Source organism: Macrobrachium rosenbergii, chromosome 56 (genome assembly GCF_040412425.1).
Source record: "Macrobrachium rosenbergii isolate ZJJX-2024 chromosome 56, ASM4041242v1, whole genome shotgun sequence".
NCBI lineage: Eukaryota > Metazoa > Arthropoda > Malacostraca > Decapoda > Palaemonidae > Macrobrachium > Macrobrachium rosenbergii.
This window is the reverse complement of record NC_089796.1, coordinates 22,220,194-22,236,989: the sequence shown is the minus strand read 5'-3', so window position 1 is coordinate 22,236,989 and position 16,796 is coordinate 22,220,194. Positions and strand designations below refer to the sequence as shown.

Here is a 16,796-nt window from a genome sequence, read left to right as displayed (position 1 = left end):
GGATATGCAAATAGATCTTGTACAGCATGAGATTATATTTCAAACTTGGTAGGGCTTTAAAGGAAAAGTAACAGCTTGCATTGTGACAAACATTCTAAACGATAAATCAAGAAAGATATCTCCTCGAATAATGTTTGTTAGGAAAACACCTAGTTCATAGTCTTTACAACTTCGTTTCCTTTCAAATCCCGGATTCTTTCGACAGCTTGCTATTCTCGCATTTTCATGCTTTTTCCGTAATTATGTCCTGGTCTCATTTTACATTAGTTTCAGTTCTAATACTCTTCTTTTGCTGATGCTTTTTATGATATTGAATAACGCGACCAGTCTTCGTCATAAATTTTTTTCTGTAGTTGCTCCACATATACACGTCATAAGATGAGTAATAGTTGAACTGTCCCCAAAATCATCTCAGATCATATAGTAGGATATTTGTTGCGAAAAAGGAAAACTGTCCCTGAATCAGATACGGCGTCGAGTTTCTCCCAACATCTGACTTCAAGTACTGTTACTGTTGGGGACTGAATCCTAAACTTAAATAATAACAAAACTTTTGAACTGGTGACCTAACATGTTGGTACGAATTCATGAGTGAAGTTGTCTGAGTACATCAGGATTGCATGCTAACGGTAAGGATATAATTGTAATTATGGCGCATGCTGTTAACGGTTACTTTATTACTGCATGCTGATCAAGAAGGTAGTAATATAAAATAAGTATTTTTTCTTTCGGAAAAGGTTTGTTAGGTTAACTCATTACCTTTCACCCCGCTAGGCAAGCGGACGTACCACGTTGAAACACGGCTCATCGCCCAAAATCTAATAGCAAGCTAATAGTGGGCCTACACTAGCAAACCCTGGATTTGGATTGGAAATTTACAGAAACTAGTGAAAACAGGACTGCAATTAGGCTAAATTTAACTCTGCGAACTTTAGCCTATCAGATTTCAGGGTAGGACACCCGGCACTGCCTGACCAGGTGGGTGTGCTGCAAAAGCATTGACCCTCCCCGCCCATTCAGACTCTTAAAAACAAATTTGTAGTTTACTCAACTAGGCTATAGCCTGGGTTATGTAGGATTGTACTGAAAATGACCTGTTCTAAGATGAACCTACTGTTTTTGGGCATATAGGCCAACCATAGCTTGGAGTATCGTTCCCCAGCCCTGCTTCCCCAGTACATATTTGCCATCTGTTAATTGGTCTTCTTGAAATGAGCTTTCTTGCCAAATACAAGCTTATATTTTTCAAACTGTATACACGTAGTTTGTGTATTCTTGCCATTATTGTTTGGCAGACCACTCGTTTGTTTCTATTACATGTACATCAAGGTTAGGTTAATAGGCATTTGGAAATAGTCTAGAGTTTTGGATAGGGGAAGATATTGGTTATTTTTAAAGCAATATTTAGATAGCTATGATATAAGTAACAAAGCTATCAAGCACCAGTAACAGCTTTAAGGTATTTTTAATTTAGATCAAAGTAATTGCAAATTATTAACTGAGGTGCTTTTTGAATGGGCAAACAGGGTGTGACACTTCACCATGGTTAAGGTTAAGTGAGGGTAGGTTTGTAAAATTAGTAATTACCAGTATTACAGTAATTGTACAGTTTTCAGCTGCTTCTCCTGTATTTTGTGATTATTACTATTGTTTTTTGTGTTATTCACTTATTATTTGTTCCAACACAATATACAAACCTGAGGTCCTTTACATTAGGAATTACTTTCAGCATAGGCTGGAAACGGCCGTTAAACTCTTGAGCAAGGTGGTTAGGCAGTAAATACCGCCAGGTAGGCGGAATACCCTCCTGCCTGGATGTAAACATTCAATTTGCTTTTGGCCGTCATGCGTTGCAGATGTGGTTTCGGATCTCCTTTCCTTACTGTCGTTCTCTTATTATCCCGGTGGGATCTTAATGTATTTTTGTGTATATATTACATGTGTTTGATATTTATTATTACAGACCCACGATTTGTGATAACCTTGCATAGCTGTTGTTCCCCTGCACTGTCTTGGGTGACAGCCAAGGGCGTGTTTAAAGGGCGTAACCTAGTGGTAATGCTTCTCTCCAGTAGCCCTTTATTTAGATACTGAAGGCGTTCCCCTGTACAATCAGAAATATTAGATTGGGACATAATATCTTCGCTCCCCTACATTGATCGGGACGTAAGAGTTCGCTTCCCTTCTTAGGCTTCCGCCCTCCATGTACAGGGCATGGCTACTTCCATCCTACATGTGCTGAGTGTTGTTTTCGACGCTTGCGCATAGAGAGTTGCAGGGCGGGTGGGAGGTTTGGGCGTCGTCTGTAAGTTACGCTTCCACGGCGCCCTTGGTGGCCTCTCCTCTGTCCTTTTCTCTCCCGTAGGTTCTTCCTTTCTCTCCTTCAGTAGAGATCTCTCTCCTTTGCCCTCTTCGCCGCTTGTCGAGTGAAGACCCTTGAGGGGTGGGGTATCGGGTGACCTCTTCTTGGGTACCTCCTCTCGCTCGTGGGGCAATTCCTTCGTAACAAGAGGAGTTTCCCCTCTAATCATCTTTGCTTTTTCTTTCAGGTTGAGAGTGAGCATCGCACACAGCAGTAGTTGGCTGGATATCTCCAGAATATCTCGCAGAAGGAGTCCTGACGTTCATTAGTGTTGCTGCTCGGGATCAACTACAATACCTGGCTGGATGACATGCTTCCATGTCGGGATCGTTCCGACTCTGTTCCTGCCGATGTGGATCGATCGCTGTCATTGCTGGCCTTCATGTATGCTGTGGCAATGCCTCTGGCATATCTGTGGTCCATCTGCTCCTGCTGTTCCCTGTGTTACGCTCCTGTTAACTCGACAACAGTCTCTGGGCGGCTCTTCTTGGTCTCCTGCCCGCAGCTGTCCTGATCGTTCCTGTTGCTGCTGGTGACTTTCATGTGACGTTCCTGGGCGTTGCAGTAGCTCCTGCCTTCTGAACCGCTTCCGTAGCTCCTGCATCGGCTGTCCTGACCATGCCTGGTGCTTCTCCTGGTGTTTGTGCCTGGGGCTGCTTCCGCTGTGTTCCTGCCAGCTGCCCTGGAGGTTACGATGTCCGCCATCCTGTAGAAGATGTCGGCGTAAAGGTGAAGGAAGTCGCCTTTGTGGAATTGACGTTCTGGCTGTTGCAGTAGCTCTTGCCTTCGAACTGCTGCGTGGCTCCTGCATCGGCTGTCCTGATCATGCCTGCTGCATCTCCTGGCAGTCATGCCGGGGCCGCTTCCATTGTGTTCCTGCCAGCTGCCCCGGAGGTTATGATGTCCGCCATCCTGTAGAAGATGTCGGGCGTGAAGGTGAAACGAAGTTGCCCTGTGGAAAGTGATGTTCCTGGCCATTGCAGTACCTCCTGCCTTCAAACCGTTGCTGTAGCTCCTGCATCAGCTGTCCTGATCATGCCTGCTGCTTCTCCTGGTGGTCATGTCCTGGGCTGCTTCCGTTGTGTCCCTGCCTGACTGCCCTGGAGGTTACCATGTTTCGTGTCCACCACCCTGTAGAAGATGTCGGAGTGGAGGTGAAGGAAGCCGCCCTGTGGAAGTAGCTGCTATCTTCTTCATCTTATCTTCGATTTTGTCTTCTGCTGCCTCTTCCCTTCCTCTCCCGAGGTCTAAGGGGGTCCCGGAATCAGACAGACCTCCGTTGGCGAAGGAGAGGAGGCTGCTTCTTCCCCTTGATACCCTTGGATGTCTAGGGACTGCCTCCTTCCCAGGAGGCATTGGGTCTCTCTGCCTCTTCCCAACCTTCGGGGTAGAAAACCGATTTGCATAGCCCTGGGTTTTGTGTTTGAGGGCATGGGCGCCGCAGACCTTGGTCTGCGATCCGTTCCCAGTCCTAGAAGTTCCGCCTCTAAGGCGGGGGCTGCCGACGCTGTTCGCGAGGAAACGCTCCAAGTGCTCGAGATTCTGTGGAATATCGAGTATCCTGATCTGGTCTGGAGAATATTTCTCGGCCTAGTTTGGGAGCAGTGCGAGAGAAAGGGCCAAGGCACCAAGGTGTCTCAGCCCTTCCTGCCAGCACCACATGCACTCTGAGTGCTTGCCAGTCTCGGTCGGGTTCCCAGCCAGGTGTCTTGATCCTGGCGGTTCGAACACCAGAAGAAGCAGGGAAGAGATTCCCTTCGGGAGTCCTGCGGGACTTCAAAGGGACTGACTCTCTTCTGGGAGACAAGTTTCTCTTGTTGGCTCTTCCTGCCCTCGGGAGGGAACCGATTCGCATTCTCCTGTGGGGTCTGGCGTTACGGGGGCCGCGCCCTTGTTACCAGTCTTGGAAGTCTGCGTCTAAGACTGGTTCTGTGCCTGACTCTATTGATCTCTTAGGAAGCTGAAAGCATCCGCTCCCGATTTTGGGGAGTCTTGTGAATAGCTCAAATTCTCTGAATCACGAGCGCTCTCCTGACGAGAGTCACAGGATGAGAGAAAATGCCAAGACACCCAGGTGTCTGGGTGCCGAGATGCCAGGTGTCTGGGTGCTGAGATGCCAGGTGTCCTGATACTGCCCGCCAGCTGCTTCAGTTGCTTTCGGCCGGGTTTCATTCTTGTGTCTTGAACCTTAGGGTTTGAGCATGCAGGATAGCAGACACAGAATTCCCCTTTGAACCTTCTTCTCGAGGGGCCTCGGCCTCGGAGTTTAGAAGTTTGGGAAACTAGCAATAGTTCACGGCAGAGGAGTTCCTCCCTGTCCAGTTCTGATTGTGTTCGCGCAATCGACTTGGCTTGGCCCCTGGTCACACTTGCGAAAACTGGCTCGGCTCAGCTTGTTGGCCCACCCAGCCCCTGGTCGCGCTTGCGAGACTGGCTCCCAGCTAAATCGGCTTGCTCTGCCTGCCTCCTTCCACCGCATACCTCCCAGTCTGGATCACGTTCACGGGATCGGCCCGGCTCTGTGTGGCTTGGCTCGGCCCCACTCGGTTTTTTTCGAACTGGGTTCTCGGCTCCGTTCAAGTGAACTTATTTGCTCTTCCCAGGAAAGTGCTTTGCCACAGCACAAGCGCTCTTCTTCCCGCGTGTAGCAGTGTCGTCTTCGGTTGATTATTGCTCATGCTCCGCCTCTCCTGCTGGTTTTACTAGCAGGACAGTAGTACTCTTTCTCCTCACCTGTTCTCTTTTCCTCTTGGTTGTTCCGAGGCGTGAGACAGACAGAGAGAGCTCTTCAGAGTTGAGCTTCCTGGTGTGCTTTGGGTGTTGGTCCCCCAATTGTCTTGTAGTACAACCAGGTAGCCAGGGAGGGCTCATGGGATCTCTCAAGGCTCCCTCCATGGGCAGAGGCACAGGAGTTTCATGCTCGGCTTGCAGCGAGGGTCTTTCAAGTTGTAATTGCCCTCGTTTTTGGAGAACCGTGCTGATTCGTCAGCTCGAGGATCCCGGGACAGGACTGCGACTCCCCAATGAATAATCTTGATCACTTGCAACCCTCGCAGTTCCCGAGGGGCCGAGAGTGTTAGGGGCCACCACAGTCCTTGCATCCGAGAGCGTTCTCAACCGGATGAACTCTTTCTTCGGAGAAGGAGTTCATTCAGGTCGAGACACCAAGCTTCTCCCCTGCCTTGACAGTATACGAATTCTTCTGGCCTTGAAGGGTCTGGCTGACTGCATTTCTGTGGACAATTCTGGTGCTATGAAGAAGGACTTTGTCCCAATTTGGATCTCGGTTTCATAAGTCCTGAGTTGGTTCTGCCTTTCTCTTGCAGAGATTTGCCAGATACCTCAGTAATCAAGGTTTGTACCAGGGCACTGCCTTGTCCTTTGGACAGTAGCCAAGACCTTGGGGTCTTAGTCATCGTGACTCGACCTTGAGTTCAAGCCACCCCACCTTCAACTCCTAAGAAGTCCTAGGCTTTGATAGATTGTGGAACATAGCCTCTCCTACCCTTCTAGGAAAGTGCACATAACTGCGTCTCTCTCCACCCTCTTTCCCATAGGGGAGGAGGGAAGAAGGGAAGAGAGAAAGAAGTATCGACCGGGAAGAAGTTCTCGTACTGCAGATTCCTGGATTAAATGATACTTACCAAGTCTCTGGAGCTGGCAGCAACATTGCCAAGACCTGGGAATGGTTTCCTTCAGGAGAAGTATCTATTTCCCATAGGTCTCGGCAATTCTTTTCATCCCGCTTCCTCTCCTGTGCTCCTGATTCAGGGACTGCCAGCCCAGCTAGAGCTAATTGTCTCAGTATCCTGTCATCTTGCAGAAGCTTCCCCATGGCTGAGAATGGAAGTCTGCTTCCATTCCTCTGTCCTTCTTTCCTCTTAAGTATGAGGAAGGAGTTAGGCTAATGCTTGATTGAAGGAGCCTTCGAATATGCTTGCATATTCCCCTCACATCGTGTGTCTACTTTACGGATTCACCGATTGAGGAATAGGCACACACATGTAGGGCTTTGTCTTGAAGGTGTGGGACCGAGACAATTAGTACCTTCTCATCACCATCCTGGGCTCAAGGCAGCCTTCTGGCCTTCCGAGATTTCAGGATGAGTTTTTCGCGACACTTAGTGGTTCGTTGAACAACAAACCTAAGTAGTGGCACTTGTCAACAAACAAGAGGGAATCGTTTTTTCCTCCTGTTCCATCTGTCGACATTTGCAGGTACTCGAGTGTTCTATTGCGCACTCGACCTCTCAATTAGCCAGATGCATCCCGTTAGGGATGTATTGGCAGGCCAACTTGGCCTCGGTTTGAGTGATCGAGACGGAATGTGCTGCTCACTCGAAGATTCACGAAGAGATTGCTCGACTGAGAAATCCCTACCATCTTTCTGTTGCCTCCTGCACAAGTCGGTAGTTTTTTCTATCCTTCATACCAGACCCAGGGGTCACTACGGTGAGGCATGCTGTCTTTCTGGGAAACTTGATATACTTTTTTTCCCTCTGTATTTGTCTGTTTTGCTAGGGATTCTCAAGCATTGCTCACCCCAAGTTACAGACAAATGCTGGAAGACTTCGCCTCTCGCCCGAACTGATAGCCGAGGCATCGAGAAGAGTTCTGCTTGACCCAACCTCCTATAGCAGCTACACAAGAAGTTGTTCTTCAGGCAGTACATCCCGGTGTGTTTGGGACTGGGAGACCTTCCAGCTTCCCTTGCAAGCATAGGCTTTCTCACCCGGTGGCAGCGGCTATAGCTGGATATCCCTGAAGTCCTCTGCAACACTCCCTGGGACTGGAGCTGTCTTCGCTGGTGGGTGTCGTTGCAGAACTCCTTCTCGGTCAGAGTTGCTCTTCAAGTCTGGACTTCCTCATCTTCTCTGCCGGGGTTGCTTCTTTCCCTTTCATGTGAAGAACGTGAGCCCTTGTAACCTAGTCTTCTATCTGAAGTAGCCTTCTCCTCAGTCAAGAGTTAGCTACGGATGAGAAGCTTCTTCGTTCCTGCTGTCCCAGGGAACTGTTCCCTGGGTCGCATGTGACTCATTTAGGGTTCCTGTCTCATGCTGCACGCACCCTTATGAGAGTTGTTGGATAGAGGTGTGCCCTCGTAGGACCATCTCTCATCTTGCTCTGGCCTTGGTGTAGAAGATGGAAGAATAGGTGAAGGGGATTAATACCTCGACTCCTCCGATGTTGTAGGTGGACTCCAGAAACCTTCTGGCATCTATTGTTGGGTTCGAGTTGTCCTTGATCCCCTCCTCCTTGGACTTTGTATCGATGATCCAGATCATTCATTACTTTGTCCTTTTGGCAGTTGTGGTACTTTCGAAAAGGCTGACACTCCTAACCTGGATGTCGCCCACATTTTCGCTAGTACTCTCTCCCAAGGAAGAAGTGCCTAAGACACATTTTCCTCCTGACTTCGCGTGAAGCGATCAAAAGAGGTACTCGGCAGCTGATGACGACGATACCAGTACCTTCCACCTGAGAGCTAACGAAGCCAATGGCTTGGTCCATCCCTCGCATTCAAAGTTTCTGTCGGGCTAGAAGCAAGACACAGTCTCATAGACCACACTGTTGTCTTCCTATGGTCTTCCCCACAGGCCCTTGGAACCTTTTTCCTTGGCCCCCGTGGTGGCTGCTCAACAAGTCGTGTTTTCTTACCCGGCTCCTTCAAGAGGATGAGTAGCATCTCGCCTAAGGTGTTGGTTCTGGAAGTGAAGGATACCGAGAGAGACTGGCCTCTCTTCCTCCTCCTTCCCTGTCCTTCTACTTCTCCTCCTTCAGGATGAGAATAGTACTCGAACCAACACGTGCTGGACCTGGCGCTGATGTGGTAAGACTACACAACAAGCACCCATTCTATTTTTTCCAAGAATCATAGAGCAATTCATTCCTTCCTCTAGCAAGGGGAGGAAGGAGAGTCTAACAATAAGGGAAACCCTATCTCAGCTTTTCAGTACTGCCTCCGACTCTAAGATTCTTCAGCCTATTTCGTATGAGTCACTTTTCCTCACTCATGCGAAAAGGTCCAGTATCTGACATTTGATCTTGCAGTTCCTACCGATCAATGTGTCAGAGGCTCGTACTCTCCTCGCTCTTTCGACCAGGAGGAGTAGCCCAGGTGTGCAGAACTCCAGTCAGTTCAGGAGACTCGCTCAGATTCCTCCCTCCAACCAGTGAGTCTTCCTAATGTAAAAGGACCGAGGGTTTGTATATCGTGTAATACGAACAAATCACAGTTTTTGAAGGTAAATTGTATTTTTCTTAACTATACAAACCTGGGTCCTTTACATTACATATTATGCCCACTTCATGCCACCCCTCAATCTGAACCTGGACCGAAAGGCAAACTGGAATGTTTACATCTGGGCAGGTGGGTATTCCGCCAGGTCCTGCCTACCTGGCGGTAGTTACTACGTAACCACCTTGCTCAAGAGTTTAACGGCGTTTCCAGCCTACGCTGAAAGTAATTCCTAATGTAAAGACCTCAGGTTTGTATAGTTAGGAAAAATACAATTTACTTTCAAAAATTGTGATTTTTAAAATTTGGATTATTAGAAGTAGCGGTAGAGTTAACCTAGCCATGGCAGGGACAAGCCAGCCCATTTTGGTGCCTGTCCCAAGCCTGGATAAATAGAGAGGTTGGGGTCAAGAACGAATTTATCCAAAAACATTTGCCAAAATTAAATATGAAATGGGCAGTTCAAAACAGATACAGCACAAGAAGGGTCACTAAAAACAGTGATCTTGCTAGTTACTAAGCTAAGGAGAATAGGACAAGGGCTGCCCTAGAGTAAGAGCCCATGCCAGCACAAGGATGGCTTAATTTAGAACTATCTAACTTAAGAAGAAAAGTAGAGATAAGGTTTGGTTTGGTTTGTATGTTTAACCATGGTGGTTTTTATTGGCTTTTGACCCAGATTTTGCAGTGATTGCCTCATTTCTCTCACAAAATGCTTCATTTCATATAAGTAACTCGCCAAGTATAGTGCTTCTTTTGTTTTTGTCTAGGTGACAGCCCGCCCACTATCAGGAACACGAAAAACAACCTGGGAGGTTTACTCGATTTGTTTCTGCGGTTCTGGTATAAACATCAGCCCATTTGCAGCAGCTTTTGTAAATTTCAGTTTTATTTCACATTTGGTGAAGTACAGCTACAGTAAACCCTCTGTATTGGGGGATGATACCATACTCCCCACGAATAGGTAAAGTTTGTGAATACTTAAAGCCCTTCAGATAAACACTTAGAACTGCCTATTTTGATAGTTCAGACAAAAAAACTCAAAAAATGCTTGTACGTGGTATTGTCTATAGCCTAAAACTTACTAGAATATTCAGTACCATGTATACATATATGGTAGCCTAGCCTACACTATAAAGTATACTCTATACATATCCGGTATAGTAATTATTATTATTAAATACACTCCTGAACACCTGAATTAGCCCTGGTTACCTACCAGCCCGAACTATATCCCCATAACTCATTACCCACTAAGTGGGTAATTGACTGTCAGCATTACCAACGCTTACAGGAAAATCTTGTCAAATGAGGTTACCTAGCGTACCGTTGGCAATGCTGCTGCAAGTCCCGGCTGTGTATGGCGAGATCCCCAATTGCTTTTTGTTCGCCATGCTGCTGGACTTGTCCTACATCAGGCGTAGTGTGGTTCTCAGCCCGACCCCCATTTTTCATTTTTTGGATTGGATAACGACTTGGACTGGTTTTTATTGCCCCTTCTCTCTGGCTTGTTCTTTTCCTGGATTTGGACCTTCTCTCCCGTCTCGACTTGGCCTGGCTTTGGATTTGAAATGGATAAACTAGATAAGACGCCACCCTTGGACAACACCTCGGCTTCCACCTCTGCTTCTGCCGTGGCGAATGGAGCTTGCTACCGCTGGAGAAACTACAGCCCATCGTTCGTACACAGCCTGCAAGAAAAGGATGAGTACCCTTAAAAATGACGGGCGTCAGTGCATAAATTGCAGGAAAGTACAATGTAACGTCACATTGCGATGTGTGGCTAATGTAGTCATGGTCGATAGGACAGATGGAAGATTATCTCAAGTATAGAAAATCGTTGCTTCTAAGAGCAAGTGTAAAGATTCAGCAGTAGAGACTCAGGGTTTTGACAAAGATGCCTTAGAATCAATTATTTAGGAAATTAGAGATCTAATTGTCAGCCAGCATGTCTAGTCTGTTTTCCAGTTTCATGTCAAAATTAACAGAAATAAAAGATCAGGACAAAGGTAATAGGGACACAGAATCTGTCGGCTCTTTTTCAGCTCCTGCCTGTTCCAGAACCAGCCCTAACGGGTGTTGGGGGTCATGGAGAACACGCAAACCTCAAAGTAGGATCTGCTGACCCCAGCGGAGCAGGCAGTGTCAGCAGCAGATTTCCCCTTTCCCCTGGTAACCTAAGTCCTAAGGTAAAGTCAAATTTGAAGCGACTCAGACAGTTAGGGATAGGATGGTAGTAGATAGTCGGGAAGATAAGTTGAAGGTGCAGTCGGAGTCAGGTGTGATTAAAGTTGCGGCTCCCTTGTTAGATCCAACAGCGGTTCTTTTTCCTGCAGTGGGGCTCTCTGCAACAAAAGGTTGCAAAATTGGCAGGGGATGATTCAATTTTGGTTCCTAGCTCTTCCCTCGTCCCATTCAGAGACTAATTCGGTAGATCAATTGCTGAACATTGCAGAGTATAATGCTGACCTGTTGGGTCTTTCTAAAGGCTACAGATCTTTGGTTAGAAATTGTTTCAATATTGGTTTTTCTAACATTTTTTAGCATGTTTTGAAAAATCTTCCAGAATTCCACCAATGATGCTTTACAAGACTATCAAGGGAACAGAATCAGTCTATTTTCTCTCCTTAAAATCTATGGCCTCTTCTGTATCTACAGACATCTTTTCTCCTATGGCTTCAAAATCTTCTATTGCTTTTTTTCTCAGCCTTCCCGTTTGGTCATTCTCCAGGGAGACTTTCGATTTCTTCTCTACGCTCATCCGAGCTCTCTACCATTAGCGGACTTGCCTTGGGACAATTTTCCGCAAATCTTATGACTTCTCATCCTCGGGCTAAGTTGCTGCGGCAACTGGCAATCTTGGCTGTTCCGCGTTCAATGTTCGGCTCGGTAGTCTCAACAATCACTCCGGTAGCTAGGATTACTGGCTTTGGATTTGAAATGGATAAACTAGATAAGACGCCACCCTTGGACAACACCTCGGCTTCCACCTCTGCTTCTGCTGTGATGCTTCTGGTTGATGCCCACAGTTTCCATGCGAAACTCCTTTGAGCTCTGGTCCGACTGGGACGTTCTCCACCTGTATGCGTCATCGGGCAGGGACTCGGTGGTTACCCGAGTGTGGCTTCTTCTCTCTTCCTCCTTCGATTACCTTCCTTCTCTACTACCTTTTCGACAGGTTTCCCTGTTCCTCCGGTTAGGCGGTTTTGTAGGTTAGGTTGGTTCTTGTCAGCAGGGTTTTTACCCCCTAGTTCTTCTTCCATAAATAGCGGAGTGTCTGCTGCGTTCCTCATCCATCGACTATTATTCAGTCTAGTTCGGGGTTGCAGGTGTTGCGGCTTCTCCGCTTTCTGAGATGGGCGTGGATTCGCCCAGGTGTGGCTGGCTAAAGCGATGGCGCCACCGTTGTTGGAGTCGGGGTTTCGCAGCCCTTCTTGGCTGCCCACAATATGATGCAACTGATCCTCCAGGTATTCGTCTTGCACACTCAGGTATTTCGTGTTCGGGTTGGCTGATCCAGCGTTTTCTAGGTGTCAGCCTGTCTCTCTTCCTGTCTCGACTCGGCCTGATCTTTCTGATAAGGATTTCTCTTGCGAGAAGAGGATCTGGTACCGTGCCACCCCCTCAGTCTGATACCTGGGCTGAAAGGCAAATTGGAATGTTTACATCCGGGCAGGCGGTACCCCCTGCCTCCCGGACGATAGTTAACTGCCCTAACCACCTTGTTCGAAAGTTCAGTGGCCATTTCAGCCTACACTAATGTAAAGGACCTCGGGTTTGTATAGTTAGGAAAATACATTTTACTTTAAAAACTGTGATTTTTTGTCTTAATGCAGATAACTGATCTGCGCAACTTCTTCCTTTTCTGAAACTATCTGACCATCTCTAAGCATTTTATCGCTTTTTCTCGAGCTTATTGAGAATAAGTATAGTCCTACAGAACATTTTCCTTAACAACTGATGCTAATCCAGTGCTTTTATAGATGCATCGTACAGTCTGGTTACCTTTCTTTGGTAGCACTGATATGATTTCTAATTCTCAGTCATCAAGATTTTTGTCCTCATTTCATATTCTGCAAAATGGCAAGTAAGTATATGAGAGTCATGTCTACAGTGCCTGGTTCTTTCCCTCTCTAAGTTTTTCTGTTACTGATTGCTCTTTTAAAACTGTGATTTTCTTTCATTTGTGCATTCAGCTTGTTTTCAGCTTCTGTATATCAATCCAATTATCCTCAAATCTTATATTCATAACTTCGAACAAAAATGTTCTGCTTAGCTGTCTTTCTTATATTTTGATGTTACCATTGTCCCTTCCCTCTTTTTGACAAGTATTTTCCTTTTTCAGTGGATATTTCTGTTGACCGCCCGAACACTAGTGCTACTCCCTGACTACATGGCTTTATCAGCATCATCCACCTGTTTTTCCAGATATTTTCCCATATCTCATCTTGCATTTTGTTGAATCTCACTTTTTAGAATTGAGTACTTAATACATTCTGATCTGCATTCATCGTCTGAAATTATGTAGGTACCATTTGCTGTAATCTATTCTTTATTGTATCTTGTGACTCATCCAATATCTAAGGTTGTCATCTTTTTACCACATCCCATTACTCCTTTTTATGCAAGTTGATATACATTTCTGATGTTAGTTCAGTGTTTGTTGATTGTCTGCACCTCCTTGAATTGTTTGTTGATTGTCTGCACCTCCTTGAATATTGTATAGAATTGCTAATCTGTTTAGCAACAAAGTCTCTTGACACTCAGACTCAAGAAAATATATTTTATTAAATGTAGATGTTCTGTCAGGTTTGTTAATGGAAGGTTTTAATTTCAGTTTAAGGGTGGCAATGCAAGTTGGTACTTACTGCTAGTATCTGCTCCTCTCTAGCTCTTACCATTCCACATCACACTTTTTTTCTATCTGTTTTTGTCCATTAATCCTGCATATAATTTCTTACTAACTTTTGCATTCATGTCACCAACAACAATTCTCATATCTTTCTTTTATTTCATTTATAACATTCTGCAGTTCTAAATAAAACTCATCTTTTTATTTCCTTGGGGAGTTAACTTGTGGATGCAAGCACAATGTGATACTTGTATTGCACTATTTTGATATAAATCTTGCAAGCAGTAATCTAGTGCTCTTTCCTCTTCAGTTAGCGAGTGTCATTTTTGTATTTGGTATTAAGATCATGCCTGCTACAGTTCCATCTGAAGCAGAGTACATGAGTTGTAGCTTATTGTATTTGTCCTTAAATAACAATTTATATACTCTAACATTTAAATGAAAAATTTTTTTGTGGCCTGAAAAACTAGGTAAATTTTCTTTCTAATGATATAAAAATATTTGTATATGATGATACAAGAAGGAATAGTCTAGATACTAGTTTCAGGGCAACCTTGCTTGATGGTATGGGATTAGTGCCTCCAACCTCTTCCGTAGCAAAGTTGAAGGTCATCTTTATGTAATTTAGAAGTTTCCATGTTTTTGGTGCAGGTCCCCATTAATGATTTGTTCCAACAGAAATAAAAACCTCGTTCTTTACATCGGGATTTAGCTTGTGCACGTGAGCTGAATCCCCATGTAAAGAACTTCATGTTTTATGTTAGGAAAAATACAAATTTGCTTTTTTTTTTTTTTTTTTTTTTTTTTTTTTTTTACCTATCAGCATTCTATGAATAAGTCAACAGCTGGATTTTGGATGATGGTCAAGGTGTTGTATTTGAGCCAGAGCGGTAATATCCAGTAACGGCAGCTAGGTAAAACCTTTCTTTTCTGTTCATATTCACCTTTTGGCACTAAGTATATTCAATGTATTATTAGCAAAAAATTATTTTTAAATATTTAACCACTGATTGACTGTGTATAATATTATGACAGAATTAAATTGACAAGCATTAACACACCAAGTACAGTATTGAAAAGCACAAAATGCTTTTTTATTGCTAATGACATTTCTTTATTTTACATTTCAATACTTAAAAAATGTGCAGTTGTACATCCCTGATGAATGCAATGATAGTGAATTTTTGTGCATTACATTAATGAAAAATTACAAATCTTACTCTCTAGAATGATAATACTCCTGGTTATTGGCATTTTGAAGTTCTATTCTGTACCCTTTGGGTATCTTTTCTAGTAATTAGAAATAAGCAGTGGTCATTTGAACATCTTTGTGGTTCATGGTATATCTTGGAGGTTATGTTATAATGTACAGTATTTTTATAACAGGATGTAAATACAAAAAAAAAAAGACCGTATAGAGCAACTTGTTACTTTTTTTATGTATGAAGAAAAATAGTTTGATCATTTGCTCGCACAATTTTATACTGCAGAATTTCCTTTTTTTTTTTTTAATTATATCATACCTAGTTTTAGCATCATAATTTTCAGTGAACATTTTGAATTTACAAATGAACAAAGGAGGCTCAGATTTTCTCACAGGTCTATTGTTTCTTTTTTTCATCTACAGGTCTAAAATGGAGTCTCATGAGACTTTGGTTCCTGATCTTTCTGTAAGACACAAGCCTCTGCATAGATCTAATTCATTACAACCTGAGGTCATCTATCAAAATTCGTCTGTCTATTCATCCAGACAAAAATCCAAAAACCCTGGCCAAAGCAACAGAAATCTATACTGCCAAAACAATAGGCAGAGCCAGTTCCAGCGATCCCTTTTTCTCTCAGGCGTAGAACCTGACCCGCGGCAGCTCCTTTATTGCGATCTTCGACTTCCGGGGAAAAAAAAAGAACAGTTTCTTAATAGAAGTTTCTCTGAAATGTCTTGGACTTCTTACCATGATGTATAGTTCTGTTAGCAGTTATGACAATAGGAAAGATGCAAAAGAAAAGGAAGATCTTTCAGTGAAGGATAGTGAATCACTGGTGTCAAACCAGACAAATGAAACTTTGGTCTCATCATCAGAACAGAGGAGGAATGTGAAATTAAAGTTGAAAAAGCAAATAGAGAGTCATCATTTATATGGTTAATCCTCAAGAATTGTTTCCAAATTGTTTTCTGGATAATTGTAATTTCAACTGTGATATTAATAGTTTTGTTTTTTTTCTCTGCATATTTTACATATGTTAAAACTCAGTGTGACATAAGAAGAAAGTAATGTTGCCTCTGGAAGAGCTTGATAGACAGTTAAGTGAGTCTGTAATTGGACAAGAAATTGCTACTAACGTAATTCTTAGCTCATTACAAGACTTTGAAAATAATAAAGTGAATTCTCCTTTGGTCATGTGGATGGTTGGTTGGACAGGAAGTGGGAAGACGTATTCTACAAATATCCTGAAGAAAGTCTTTTCCTCTACCTCTCAGATTTTCCTGTTATACCATCACTTTATCCACAGAATGATGTCAGTGTACTGAGAAGCTTAAAGTGAAGGACTGTATGATGAACTTCACCCATGTTCTTTCAATGTCATAGTGATAGATGGATGGGATGAAAACAACCTGCCTTTTGAAATTCTAGAAACAACTCCTCTCTCATTTCAGAGTCGGTGTTTATCAGCAAAAGGAGATAGAAAAGACACTAATTGTTTCTCAGTGGTACTCAAGGAAGCCAAAACATAAACAAGGGAGTATCTAAGGTTACGTCGTGACGGAAGAAAGAGAGAGAGTATACAGGTTGATGACTTTAAAACTGTAACAGAAAGGGAAACTCAGGGCAGGAAGATGCTTGAAGTACTTAAATCGTATGCTTTTGTACCCTTTCTGCCAATGGAGGTTAAGGCAAGTTCAAGAGTGTGTTACAGAGGAGCTGTCAAGATGAATAAAACAGGTCTCTTGCCTGAAGATTATAATTATGAGAAGATTGTAGAACTTGTGATTGGCCAGTTGGATTTCATCCCAGCCTCTTATCCTCTTCTGGCAGTCACTGGGTGTAAGAGAGTCCAGGCATTACTCCAGATTTCGTTCTCCAGGGATGCCAGTGTTGCTGTCTGATGTTTTAGTTTTTATTTAAGACTATACATATATAGATTGCATGGCAATTAATTATTACTGTACATTAGAAATTATTATTGACTCAAAATTCTCTGCTCATATTCAGGACTATTTTTTAATTTTAAAAATGAGTACAGTATATGTATATCATCATCATACAAGTGTTTAGACTTTATGGTTGGGTGTCTGTTTAAAGACTATTCCTTTTAAATAATAAATTTCTAAATTATTTACAGCAC

At 43.9% G+C, this 16,796-nt stretch overlaps 1 pseudogene; it reads left to right on the top strand.

Moving 5' to 3' along the window:
• Window positions 1–565: 565 nt before the first annotated feature.
• On the top strand, window positions 566–16,659 carry LOC136836119 (torsin-1B-like; annotated as a pseudogene).
• Window positions 16,660–16,796: the final 137 nt, after the last annotated feature.